Source organism: Python bivittatus, unplaced genomic scaffold, assembly GCF_059951505.1.
Source record: "Python bivittatus isolate LINGU-HERP-01145 unplaced genomic scaffold, Pbiv_v1 ctg000980_np1212, whole genome shotgun sequence".
NCBI classification, from domain to species: Eukaryota; Metazoa; Chordata; class Lepidosauria; order Squamata; family Pythonidae; genus Python; species Python bivittatus.
In genome coordinates this window covers 38,878,804-38,892,387 of record NW_028277125.1, presented here as the reverse complement: position 1 = coordinate 38,892,387, position 13,584 = coordinate 38,878,804, and positions in this window count along the sequence as shown.

Here is a 13,584-nt window from a genome sequence, read left to right as displayed (position 1 = left end):
GTCAGACAATAATTAAAATAACAATCTGAAGGCTCTAACTGACAATCTGGTCTCCATGCCTATGAACACAATCATATCTTCAGGGCCTTGTGAAAGGCTGGCAGGGTCAGGGCCCATCTAATCTCCAAGGGATGATATTCCAAAGGGCAGGCACCATGATAGAAAAGGCTCTCTTCCTGAGTCCCGCAAGATGGCACTTAATTGATGGGATCTGTAGCATGCCTCATCTGCTGGATCTGATGGTTACAGTGACAGGAAAGCAAACTCTGACTGAATGCTAAGGATTATTGTCAGTGGAATCAACTGTCCAGAAAGATACTGGGCTCCACTTCTTGGATGTGTTGGAGAAGAGGGCTAGGTGGACATTTAATTGGGGTGCTTTAATTTGTAGTTTGGCATTGGAGTTAGACATGAAAGTCTAAATGATGCCTTTCAGCTCTACGATGCCAGGCCAGCACACTATGTATAACTGAATTAATTGTGTATACTTATTATATCACCTTTCCTCCTTTCTATTTCTTCCAAGTGCTAATTTTCAGATGATAAATGCCCCATGGAAGGTACATTTTAAAATTTTAGTTTGTATTATATTAATGTTACTGTAACAACTGTAACAACCATTTCATCTCAGCTTGAATTTGTTCTGTTTAAGTAAATAAAAAAAAGTATTGAGATAGAAAAAAAAGATCCATATTATGCAAATAAGAACTACTGAAAGTTTACTTTTACACAGGAAGATCTGCAAAAATGATACTGGACTTATGCATTTGTGTGGTCCCCACACTTTGATATGTTTCTTTGACTTACGTTCTATGAAATGGGTTTGGTTTAGCTCAGTATCTTAAAAGCTTTCTTTCTTTCTTTCTTTCTTTCTTTCTTTCTTTCTTTCTTTCTTTCTTTCTTTCTTTCTTTCTTTCTTTCTTTCTTCTTGCTTCAGAGTGATTTGCCTTTGAAAGTAAAGAGTAATTGCTGTTATCAAAGTGAGGAGGGACATAGAATAATTAGCCCAAAACTGAAGGCTTCATGAGTAAACTAGAAAAAGTTCCATTGTGTTGCTTCCCCATCTTCCCCTTGCTGAAACTGAAGCCTGGGATCTTCCTCAGCAACTTGAGTGTCTTCCTGCTTCAGAAATTATAAAATGAAGCTGTGTGACAAGCAGTTCATATTGTTCTCTTCTCATTATCCAGTGCATCTCTCCCTTTAAGAAAACATACATCATCCTCGAAGACTGGTGGGAAGGACACAGAGGCTTTGATCAATGTAGTGGAGTATGACTGCCTTTTTCTATCTCACTCACAACTGAGGATAATCTGTCTGGTCCATAATTACAGCAGGAAACTCCATTACTTGGCAGCTCATACAACTCTAGCAGCTATCCAGGAAACATGGAAACCTCAGGGAGTCCAGCCAATGCTAGGTAGATTTCTAACCTCCAGGCAGCGCTTGGCTGCTTTAGAATATTGCAATATCTTACAGGTGCATCTCCTAGGGAAGTATTGTTCTATCTGAGAAAGTTGGTGAAGTCTGCTGTGTAACAAACCATTTTACTTTTGCTAGATACTGGAAGAAAAATGTAATAGGATGTGAATACCAGTAATTTATTCTAGTGGATATGCAGAAGAGATTGAATGCAGTATGCAGGAGCATTAGACAAACTGGGACTGGAGAGATCCAGGTTTAGCTCCCTCCCTACCAGAAAGTCTATAGACTTTGGGCCAGTCACACAAATACACGGTCTCTCACAATCCAACCTATTTTTCAGTGTGTTGGCAAAATAAAATAAGTGATTCCATGGTTAGTGCCTTGACCTCCCAGATAGAAGGCAGGATAGCTATGCAATCCATCTGTCAATAATGGCTGATGAGGGACAGAACCAGTGTGCTATAGAGTTGCTAAGTAGTTATCACAGAGAAAAGCTATGAGTAAGGGCACAGTCTTACCTGTACAGAAAAAAAGTCTCATGAGGATCAATGTACTTATGCATTTGGTGACAGAACTGGAGTCAATTTTTGTTCAGTGTCACTTTTGCTGGGGAAGATCTAAATATTCCCATTTATTTATATATTCATAAAATAACTACTTATGAGCCATTTCAACATTTTTCTTTTTGTGAGACTGAAATAGACAGCATGCTTTGCATTAAAACTAAAGGAAAAAATCATGATATTTGGCTGGACTTTACACAAACTGCAATATACCTTATCTCCTCCCACTTCCTCCGTCATCTGTGCTGTTTCCAGTTTTTTTTCAAGAGGAACTCTTTAAGAATATCTGTCTGTCTCAATATTTTTCAGATTATTCAAGCAGACTGTATACTTCTATAAGAATATATCACATAGATCAATGTGGTGTAGATCATCCAAACAATCAAATATTGAGTTTCAGAAGCAGCCTGTGATCTAGAGAACTCAAAAAATAATCAAATCCCATATGATGTTCAGATCCAGAGTAAGATTTGGGAAAAAACAAAATTCTATTCTCCTTTAGTTTAATGTAGAAAAAGCATAAATATCTGTAACATATTGGGATGCAAATTATAGGCAAATTTGGATCCCATTAGTTATATTGAATGAGATATTTTTTGTTAAATTTCATAGAAAGTAGTTCAGAGACTTTCCAGCAACATCCTTTAAGATGTGATTTTTTAAAAAGTCCCTAACGTTGTTGTTTGAATAACAGTATAAAGTTGAGATTTTGGCAGGCCATTGAAATAAAATAATAGATGGATGGATGGATGGATGGATGGATGGATGGATGGATGGATGGAAGAGCTAGTCTTCCTTAAGGGAGATTTTTGGTATAATTTTGGCATTATGGCTACCTAGAAATCCTGAGCTGATATGAAAAATCTGATTAATAGAATGTAGCTCCTCTTTACACTTCTTTCTGCCTATGCCTGGCAGAGAATCAGCCCACCTCCTCCCTTCCAGTTTGGCTTGCAAATTGATGTCTAAAGAAAATAATTTTGAGGTTGTTTTTTTTAAACACATCCCCTTGAAACATGATATTATTTGCATCACATTCTAAAAACAATTGACCTTTTGTTTGGGCCATAATTACATCAGGGTGCAAATAATGTGCATTGGATAAAAGATTACTTGACTCATTTACATGGCTTCTTTTTCTTTATTTAGTTCTAAAATACACAGCCAGCCATTGTTGTTAGACATACATCCATAGAGATTATCTGCATTTTTAGTGATAGTTGGGTAGATCTATTATGTTTGTTTTAGTTTATGTTAGCTTATTTATGCAATCATCATAGCTATGAATCACCATTCTGCTCAGAAGGGGCTTACTGATTATCAATAGATTTAGAACAAAGCAAATTAAGAATCGAACAGAGGCATTTTGAGAAAAAGTATGCTGCCTCTGTAAAGGTGTTCAACTAGAAATAGGTCTGTAGACCATTGTTAGCCTTGGAAACTCAATACATGACTTGGAGCCAATCAGTATTTCTCAACACAACTTACCTCACTGGGTTGTTGTTCTGGGGGAAAAATTAAGAAGAAAGTGCTGTGTTTACATCTTGAGCACCTGGAAGAAAGGTGGGACATTGTCACCATTACTATCTTACATAAAATAATAAAATAATTGGAGAGCAGGACTAATACCATTTTTTAAAAAATAGGAATTAGGTATTTGATAGCCTTCATTCTACTCAAGACTCAGGTAATCTTTATTCAGTCAATGACTAACACAATATAAACAGAGACAGACAGAGAGAAATACAGATCAACAACCCCAGCCCAAAAACAACTCAAGCAGGAGAGAGAAGTAGCATAGTAGTATATTACGACAATAAACTATATCTCTAAAACCAAAGTAATCCTCAAGAACTTTAACATTAAACTATAATTTGTAAGATAAAGCATAATGAAACTAAAACCCTTATAAGATAGTTCCAAAACCCAAAAAGATAATATTTTAACAGTATAACTACAGTACTATAGTACTGAAAAAAAAAAAAGCCAATTAAAATTGTACCTGTTCCAGCTTTTGCCTTATTTCCATTGTGGCAACACAAAACCTAGTTACTAAGCAGGTTACAGAAAGTTTCAGATCTTCACAAGGTGCTTGTCTGATCTTACAGCATGTTTGCATAAAAGGGGTAAAATAAGATTGGTTGAAATGGCCCTGTAAAATTTACAGTATAGTAAATATATGGGTGATTATTTCTATCTCATTAGCACCATGGCACTTTTTAGACTGATGCTTACCAGTCATTTTATTGTTGTAGCTTTCATGTTACAGAATACTTCTATTTAAGTTTCATTCAATGCTATGTGTCTGCATTGTAAGAAATCTGAGGGTTCTTTAACTCATTATTTGGTCCTGTCCAGCTATAGCTCTGTTTTGGATTTAGTATAGCATATGCTAATACAATTTTGGAAAAAAATATAAAAGATAGAGATGTAAATGTGATGTTAAATTATATTCCCAAGGTATGGAATTTGTCATTCGAAGAAGAATTTGGGTTTATCAAGCCTGGGGCATAGCAAAGAAAATAATTTTACATAAATGGAACAAAAAACTGATCTTCATGATGTTAAGGAATGGATTTAAGATATGTTTGTTATCTATTTTTGAATGTTTTGAATTCTGAAATGTTCCTATATTCTGAAAATGAGAAGATGGAGTAATGTTCTTCTATAGGGTCTAGATTTAATGATAAATTTAAGGATTGAATTAATCCCATATTGATACCAAATCGATACTACATGGAGTTCTTAGAGTGAAGCTTACAATGCAAGATGTGATGAAGGGTTTGTTTTTCAACCAGCTTGGCACAGAGCCAGACACTGAATGGATCTGAGAGGGAGTGATTGGCCCCAGGACACCCTGTTGGTTTTGGTGCCTAAGGGGAGGCTAGAACCTGGGTTTCCCCACTCCTAGTCCAACACTTTAACCACTACACCATGCTGTCTGTCTTCCATCACTATAGCATATGTAATGTTTTTTATACCCCATAATCGCTAGTGTATTATTTTTATTGTAGTTGCTTCTTGTGTCTCACCAGAGCAAATACATATATTTTTAAGTTTCATTCGAACCGTCTCAGAATTAGGTCCTGTTGCTGCATCAGATGATCTTTTAAGCAAAAAACCTAGATCTCCACTTACTCTATGAAGAGTTAAAGATGTAAAAGAAACTTGCTTGGTTGGCAAAGGGAGGGAAATGGTACATTCTGACAAAATAGACTGCATCATGGCATGGATGGGTATCTGTGAACATAGATTATATTCTTTTATATTTCTCTCTTGAAAAATCCATACAAAAAGTGTGGAATTAAATGTAAGAAAAGATTCATTTGCAAAAACTGCATATTTAGTAGAGTTGCAAACAAATCATATATAAGGAATTGATTTTTTTAAAGTCCATATCAAACGTAGTTACATGTAAAAGGTGACATAATGGAGTAGTTGCATCAAAAATAACAAAGCTAGTTTTACTTTTTAAAAAGTGAGGGGATTTTGTACAAAATTCCATGTTTTAGGTAAGTTGAGTAGATGATAGTTTTTTTTATTATACAAATATTTGTATGCCTTCTATTACATAGATTCTAGGTAGCTTACAAATATAATTAATGAAAACTTTCTAGTCTTCCATTTCAAAAATAATGGAATATTATGCCAGCAGTACTGGCATGGAACTAATATTGACATGCCAGCAATACTAACATGGAGGTAATTCAAATGATTTGCACACCCCTAATATAGACTGCCATCAGTCATTGTCTGATTGACTCCTGAAAGTTCACAATTCAGACCATTGTTCAGAGCAATAATGATGAGCTCAGATTTGATGGAGTAGAAAACACTGAGAACCCAAATTTAAGCCCAATTCTACATGTGTGTATAGTATTGTAGATTCAGTCCCACAAGGCATTGATTTGCTGTGATTAACCTTGATTTGTCATTTGCCTAGTGAAGCTGCTTTGAGATAGCTCCAAACTCATTATAACTCATTCATATTGTTAATGAATCTTACAGATTTTGAGGCAGAAGGCTATACTTGGAAATCTATCAGGATGGATATAAGATAGTTTCGCCAAGTCTGTTGCCCTTCACATGTGTTGGATCTGGGAATTGTAGAAGCTGTGATACAAATACATCCAAAGAGCACCAGTTAGGGAAGGCTGATGAAAGGGATAGATATTGAGTGGTTGCAAGTAGGAAGTAGTGAATTCTTCCTCCATATTGCTTCCGTTTAGCTGCCGGATGGGCAGGGTTAACTCATGTTTCCAAACTGAGAAGAATGTCAGAGGGAATAGCATGCAAAAAAGAAAGGAAGAAATGCTAAAAATAAATCCTAATTACATACTTGGAGTGTTTATTTCTTAATTAGCCATTCCAAAAAGAACTGTATGGGTCATTTAGCACAGACTTGTACAACTTGTGACCTGCCAAGCTGAATGAAGCTAACAAGCCATATATGGTGGCCCATTAGGGGTGCAATAAATCCAGTTTTGCTACTTGCCTGGGAAGGCAATATGGAGAGCTTTTCAAGGTGCAAGCGGGCTAAAATACAAGTGTGACAAGATGAGTTTCTCTTCCTACATTACAAGCTGCACAGATCTGTAACTGAAAATGACTGCTGAAAAAATTGTAAACAAGATGATCAGAACATCAGAAATATAGATTGTTCTGATGTATAGCAAAATGTTTCCGTTGATGGCAGCATCTAGCTGACCTTTCTGAGCTGCAAGTCTAAACAGATCAGGTTTGATTAGGACTTGAGCAGGAGACCTCCAGGAAATTCCAGGATTGTTGGCTAGGGCTGGAAGCAACAAACAATAACAACCTGGGAAAAAACAGTAACAAAACCACTTCCATACTGTTGTGAAGAAAACTCCTTAGATATCAGAGAATGTTGGTGTTTGTGGCAGTTATTTATGGATGCAATGACTTCTAGGGAATATTGCATATCACAGTAAATGTGTGCTTACATTTCACTCGCTACTGAAACTAGTTTCTAGCTTCTTCAGAGCTAATCTGAAACTAGACTTGGCAATAAATGTTGTCTTCATGTATACCACCTGTATGTACTGTATGTGAATAAAAGGGAAAAAATAAGTTATGCAACTGGTAAGCCAAGTAATAAATATACCATAAATGATATAATTAGAGCAAGAAAAATGTCAGACCAAAGGAGGACAATGTGATTGACAGGATGAGAAATATTCTGGACAAGAAAAGCTTAGAAGTAAGATTCAGGACAATGGGCAATATATACCCATTATTAATGATAAATTCCACAAACTAAGAACTAAGGGAGTAAACAAAATAAATTGCCACGGGGACACAAATGGGACCATCCATAGAATGTAGAACGAAATAACATAAAAAGAACCTTAAACTAAAAAAAATAGGACAAATCGCCTTGGCTGAACCCCAGTGAGATAGACTAAATCATAAAATAAACTGAATAACATCAACATCCTATAGCTGTGTGACAGATTTTCCCCTTGTATTATTACAGAGGCAATAGAAATTCAAAAATACCCAAATATAAAGGCCATCACTTATCATCTATGTGATGGTCAGCAATTTCTTGTGGATGCTCTACACTGGTGAATACTGGTAATACGTGACACATGTATTTCTGGTTAGCTCTGAAGGATCCAGCAGCATGGCTAGTGACACATCAGCATATTTTTATTCATTTTTACTGTCTATATCATAATGCTTCCCATATATTAAATAAAATTGTATGTTCTAAGTATCATAGAATATTAATAGAAAAGCTAGAAATAGCAAAGATATTTTCTGAGTAGTAGGATTATGGAATAAGCTCTTAAATGAGAAACCCCTAATCCCCAACTTTGGGTTTTATAGCCAAGCAAGGATGGCAGAATGGAAGAGGGATAATAATATGCAACAGCATTAAGCATTTGGAGAAAGGCATCATGGGATTTCTATTTGCTTTTTTTTTTTTAACTTATATCTCAGGCTGACCAAAATGAGTGATACAAAAATGGAACATGCAATAATTAAGTAAAAAAAAAAATCATAACAAATGGTTGGCAGGAAACTAATAGGCAGCCTAGCATAGAACACATAGATTAGCAGAGGTCCACTTAAAACAGAGGGCAACTAATAAAAGTGTTGACATAACAGTTGAAAGTATTTCAAAGTTTATACTAGACAATCTTCTATGAAAAGGGTTATTTCATAAATGGGGGCCATTATGTATGTGTATATGCCCCCATTTAAACCCACACATACACATTGATACATACACACTTGTCACATAATATGTTTCCTCTGAAAGGGTACTTAGAGAAGAATCTCATCTGATGATCTCAAGGCATGAATTGATTAATATTAAGAAAACTGCTCTTTCCCAAATTATGAGACAGCCCACGACTTACTTAGGCGAGAAAGCTAATAATGTAACTGAATTTCCTTCCAAACATTGTAAGCTAAAACAGTTGCAGTGAAGATAGTTCGATAAGGAGAATTCTCTCCTTATGGTTGACAATTGATATTCTATCCACAATCAAAGAATGTCTGAATGTCTATCAGAACTGTTATTTTAAATTACTAACCATCAGCAATTTGCTTGACAAGATTGCAGTTGTCTTATGAAGACAAGCACAGAAATGTGATTCTATTAAATCAGCTAACAGTAACTTCCATGCTGTCCTAACTGCAAACTTACCTTAATAATAGAATATTATTAAAGTTTTCTGAGGAATGTGATTGGCCACTTTTACAGGAGTGGGGAGGAGAAAGAAATGTGCCCCCCACATACGTTGTTGCTTTCCTCCCAAAAACTTGTATAATATAAGATTGGTTTAATGATAGTAGCATTTCTTTGTGTTCATTCAGTGCTTTGAATATGTTTGAAGCAACAGTGGCTTTTGAGGAAAACTTCTAAGACTTCTTTCTCAACATTTTGCAGCTATAGTTAGTATAAGTATCACAGGATGCTATTTGAAGTTGTATTGGCTTTGGGTATGCATAAAGGTACAAGGAAAGGATTGCCTTTGCCCATCCACTGGGTTTATTCATCTATTATGTTTGTCTCTAGATACTCATCTTAAATCTAAGTCTCCAAAAATATGAATACAATTAGAAGACCGTTTTCTTGACTATACCATAGTTTTGAACCTTTCTTCTAAAGTAGTTAGCCTCCCTCTTAAATGGCTTAAATGAGTTAAAAACAACAAGAACAACACCACATCATTTAGGAAAGGCATTTATTTTGAAAGCAATTGGCTTACCAAACTGACTTTAACTCTTTGTCTGAATAACTGCTATTTCTGCTGAATTGTTTGTGTCTCTATAGACACAAATGTAAAGAATAAGACTGTTGTGACTATTAATCATGACTGTGAACATTACCTTCAGTAATAGAAGGAGTAGGACTGTCAGGGCCACTTGCTGAGAAATGTAAAAGGGAGGTTGCTGTTGCACTCATGTTTATAATTCCTACTGGTATTGACTGGTCACCATGAGAGTTGAACCCCAAACCAGATTAGCATTATCCAGTTAGATGGCTAGATGACCATACAAATATTCCTGGTTATAAGTACTTGTGATTTCAATTAATCTCTAACTGGGCCTGCATTTTATTTGGATATTCTTTACTTACTGATAATTGTTAGTAGTTGGCTGGTTTTCTTGGAATATAATATCTGATTTATTGCATTTTCCTTTATGTCATCAAAGTCCTCTTATAAAGAAGAGCAAAGGCTGATCAGTGATTAAATAATTTCATTTCATTTTGTTTCATAAAGGACACCTGTCAGGTTTCTGTCCTAACTCTAAACTTTAAATTATCCCTTTGTTTCAGATGACTGATACAAGGCTAACTTATTAGGAATTTATTTAAGGTCCCAGTTAACTAAGCTGCTGATCATCTTGATAAGCGTGATAAGGTTTGTAGCATCTGATCATCCTACTTCATGCATCTCTAAATATCTCCTGTTTTAAAACATGATAAATCATCATACATGACCTGCTTGTATTTCTGGAATGGGGTTCATTATGCTGTGACATTGTCTTTTCTCTTGAGTTTTAATTGTCACTCCATATTTGTGCTCAACTCTTAAAGAAATCTCTTTTTAAAACAAATTCAAAGCACAGGGTAGAGAAGGAAATGCAACTGGCATACGTTCCTATGACATTCATGCAAACATGTTATTTATAGTTGGCTATGAGAATAACAGTTTCCAAGAATCAAGTTATTGTAATTAGAACACTACAGGGAAAATACAATACATTAGAAGCAGAATTATAACTTGAGTGAAGCTATTTGGATCTTTCCTAGGAAATGGCTGTAACTATATTCTTTTTATGGCCCCAAACTACCATGCATAATTTAGTTGTGATGTCAAGATTTCATGATTAGTGACAGCAGAAACTATTAACAAATATGATAGAATTAACAGGATATAAGTTAGTTCTAAACAAATTAAATTCTTTTTTCAAATACAATCCTGTATATATCCACAATATTCGGAATTAAACTTAACTGAGTTTAATGGGACCAACTCTCTGGAAAGTTGCAATCTTGGCTTTTAAATTATTGGTAAAAAGTCCACCACATTGACACATTATCAAAATTTTATTAATGTATAGCTGTTTCTTCACTCAGTATCTAAAACTTGCCTTTTAAAGTGAAAGTGTTGTTAATTTTAATAGTAAGAGTATTAAAAAAGAAGTCAGCTAGGCTCTTCTGTTGCCAAGGTTCTTTGGCCCAGTTGCCCTTTCCTTCTCCTTCTTTTTCCTGCATCTCCCTTTTGTGGAATTGCTTTGCTTCTTAAAAGATTTGGGTATGTTACCATAACAGAAAATGTTCTTTGTTTATCTGATGAAGAAGCAAATGAAGATTTTGTTTCCTTATAGCAATAACAATTGCTATGACCTGTTGTTTACTTTAATAAAAAACATTGTTGCCTTGGATTTAAAAAATGTTTTCTTTTAAGATGAGATGAATTCTGGTATATGTGTTCATATATTTTAACAAAATCTGTTAATCTGTAGATTCATTTGTTAAGACAGATAATCAACTTAAAAAAACTTTAATTACTTATTAAAATAATTGTTATTTATAATCACTTAAATTTGCAATCTTACAGAAACTAATTTAGGAGTAAATCCTATTAAATTAGTGGGATTTACTTTTTAGTAAATACATAAGATTATTCTGCAAATGTACTTTCTGCTCATTTTCCTCTACATAAACTGCTACCTGGAGCATTTAGATTTTTGCAGGAATGCTACAGTACTTCAAAGTATATGCAGATATTAAAATACCCTGCTTTGGGATTATGGATTACTGAAGATCAGCTTCAGTTTATTGTACAATCCTAGGCCTGCTTTGTAGGAAAAATGTTATTCAGTTCATTTTTGCTGCTAACTCCAGTATAAATATCCTTACAGTCCAATGCTATCTGTATTTGTTACTTGAGTAAATGTCTGCAAATACGGCATCTGTGAACGTCAGGAAAGTAGATCAAACTGAAAACCAAGTTAACTTCAGAAGATTTAATTTTGAAACTCTATCTGTGGCTTTACAAAGATAAGTGTTCATTTTACACGTACTGATCCTGAATGAGGGAGTAAATAAAAGGCTATAAAAACAAACAGCCTAGAAAGAAAATCACAAAAACTTGCTTATTTATTTATTATTTCTCAACAATCAAATTTATAGGCTGCCCAACTCATGAAGACTCCAAGCGGCATATAAATTAAAAACAGATCCAATATAATTAGTGGAAGAACTGAATGCCAGATTACCTATGAATTTGCTTGGAGTTTTCTTTGGGGAATGAGGGATAGAGAGAGACTAAAAATTACCCTGGACATATCATTTAGAAGTTCCACTGTTTTTTATTCATGCTGATATGGCCTAGAATTGTAGTCTTTCAAATGGCTTTTCAGTAGTTTCTTAATCCTACTTTTTCTTTTTCCAATGAAACTAGAAGTTAAAGTTTTCTGGATCTTTTATCATTGCACCATTCTTTTTTAGCTGTTAATTTACATGGGCAGTTTAAAAAAATCTGAGGAGGAAGGTAACGGAAAACCATTCCCATACTGTTGTCAAAAAATTACATGGATGTGTCCATGAAAGCATTAGGGATCAAGTTCAAAGTGAAAGAGCTTTGTTAGATGGGGGGTGGGGGGTGAAGGATTTTCTCTTTGTTGTAGTAATATGGTTATACTTGTTGTTGTTAAATAGTCATATCATGATCATTTTAATCAAACTAGGTCCCATGACTGCTTCAGTATTATGGACCTCATTTTTGTTTTGCTTTGGTGGTGGTCATCAAACATCTCTGAAGGCTTAGGGTGAAAGTCTGCACTATTCATATGAATGAATGCAAGTAAAGATGATAGATAGATAGATAGATAGATAGATAGATAGATAGATAGATAGATAGATAGAGCATAATTTTATTTGTTCACATTGTTTCTTTAAAATTCTACTTCAACAATTCTCAGGTTCACCAAGCTACTGATGCAGCATATTGGAAAGGGGAGTGGTATTGAAACAGTCATGTTATCTTGAAAATGCATGACACCCTTGTCTGTGGCCTTTTGTGTGACAGTATAGTATGTGTTTGGGTTTTTTCTGAATCCCACTCAGTCCCAGCATTAACACAAAGTTGTTCTTCCCCCAGTATTAGCAACTTTCAGGCACTTGTGTCCCTGTTCTGAAAAGGCAACATCAAGTAATTAGTCCGGAAGAAAAACCAGTCTGTCCCGGGGTGCAGAGATACCTGAGGACAGAGAGGAAATTGCTTCTCCTTTTCATGGTATTTCACTTCGCTGCTAACCCTTTTGGGTTGTTCCTGTCCTAATATTTGTCGGGCGGTGGTGGGGAGCACGGAATCAAATTTAAGAAGTCCGATTGACGTTTGGCTGTTTGGCTGGTGAGTTTCAACCGACTTGACTTGTCCATGGTTCTCAAACGAAGACCCCAACAGTGAATCATCAGGGCTAGCATTTATTTAATCTTACTTCTTATGATGCCAGATCCATGCTGCTCTCTGCTCTTTCTAGCACTTATTTCATTTTGGGATTTCCTTATTGAAAGTTGTTTGGGGGGGCATTTTAAGAAATCCTGCAATAATTTGGGACCATAACTTGAAAGGTTTTAAAATACCCCTGAACCACCATCCTCCCACAGCTGCTTTCTCCTGGCAACAGGTATAGGTGTCCCAAAGCCAGAAGTGTTGCTACATCTCATCTCTGGAGGCAAGTGTGTGTGTGTGTGTGTGTGTGTGTGTGTGAGGGAGGGAGGGAGGGAGGGAGGGAGAGGAAGGTACGCATGTGCTCCTATGACTTCGACGTTTAATTCCTCCGCCTGCCCAGGAGTTATTGGCAGAGCCACCTCGCTCCATCGATAGTCCAAACAGTGATGGTGCTATCTGAAAGCCTCTCTTCCGTAGCCGATACGTACAAAGCGCAGCATTCATTCCAAAACGATTGGTCATCCTGGCGCCCCGCTATCGAGATGGCGCTTAAACAGAGGCCGGACTTCTCTTGTCCGTGGGGCAAAATGGCACCAGCTTCATTAACTAGGAGCTCCCCCCTGCCGATGGCAATGCTTAGCATTGTTATGAGAAGA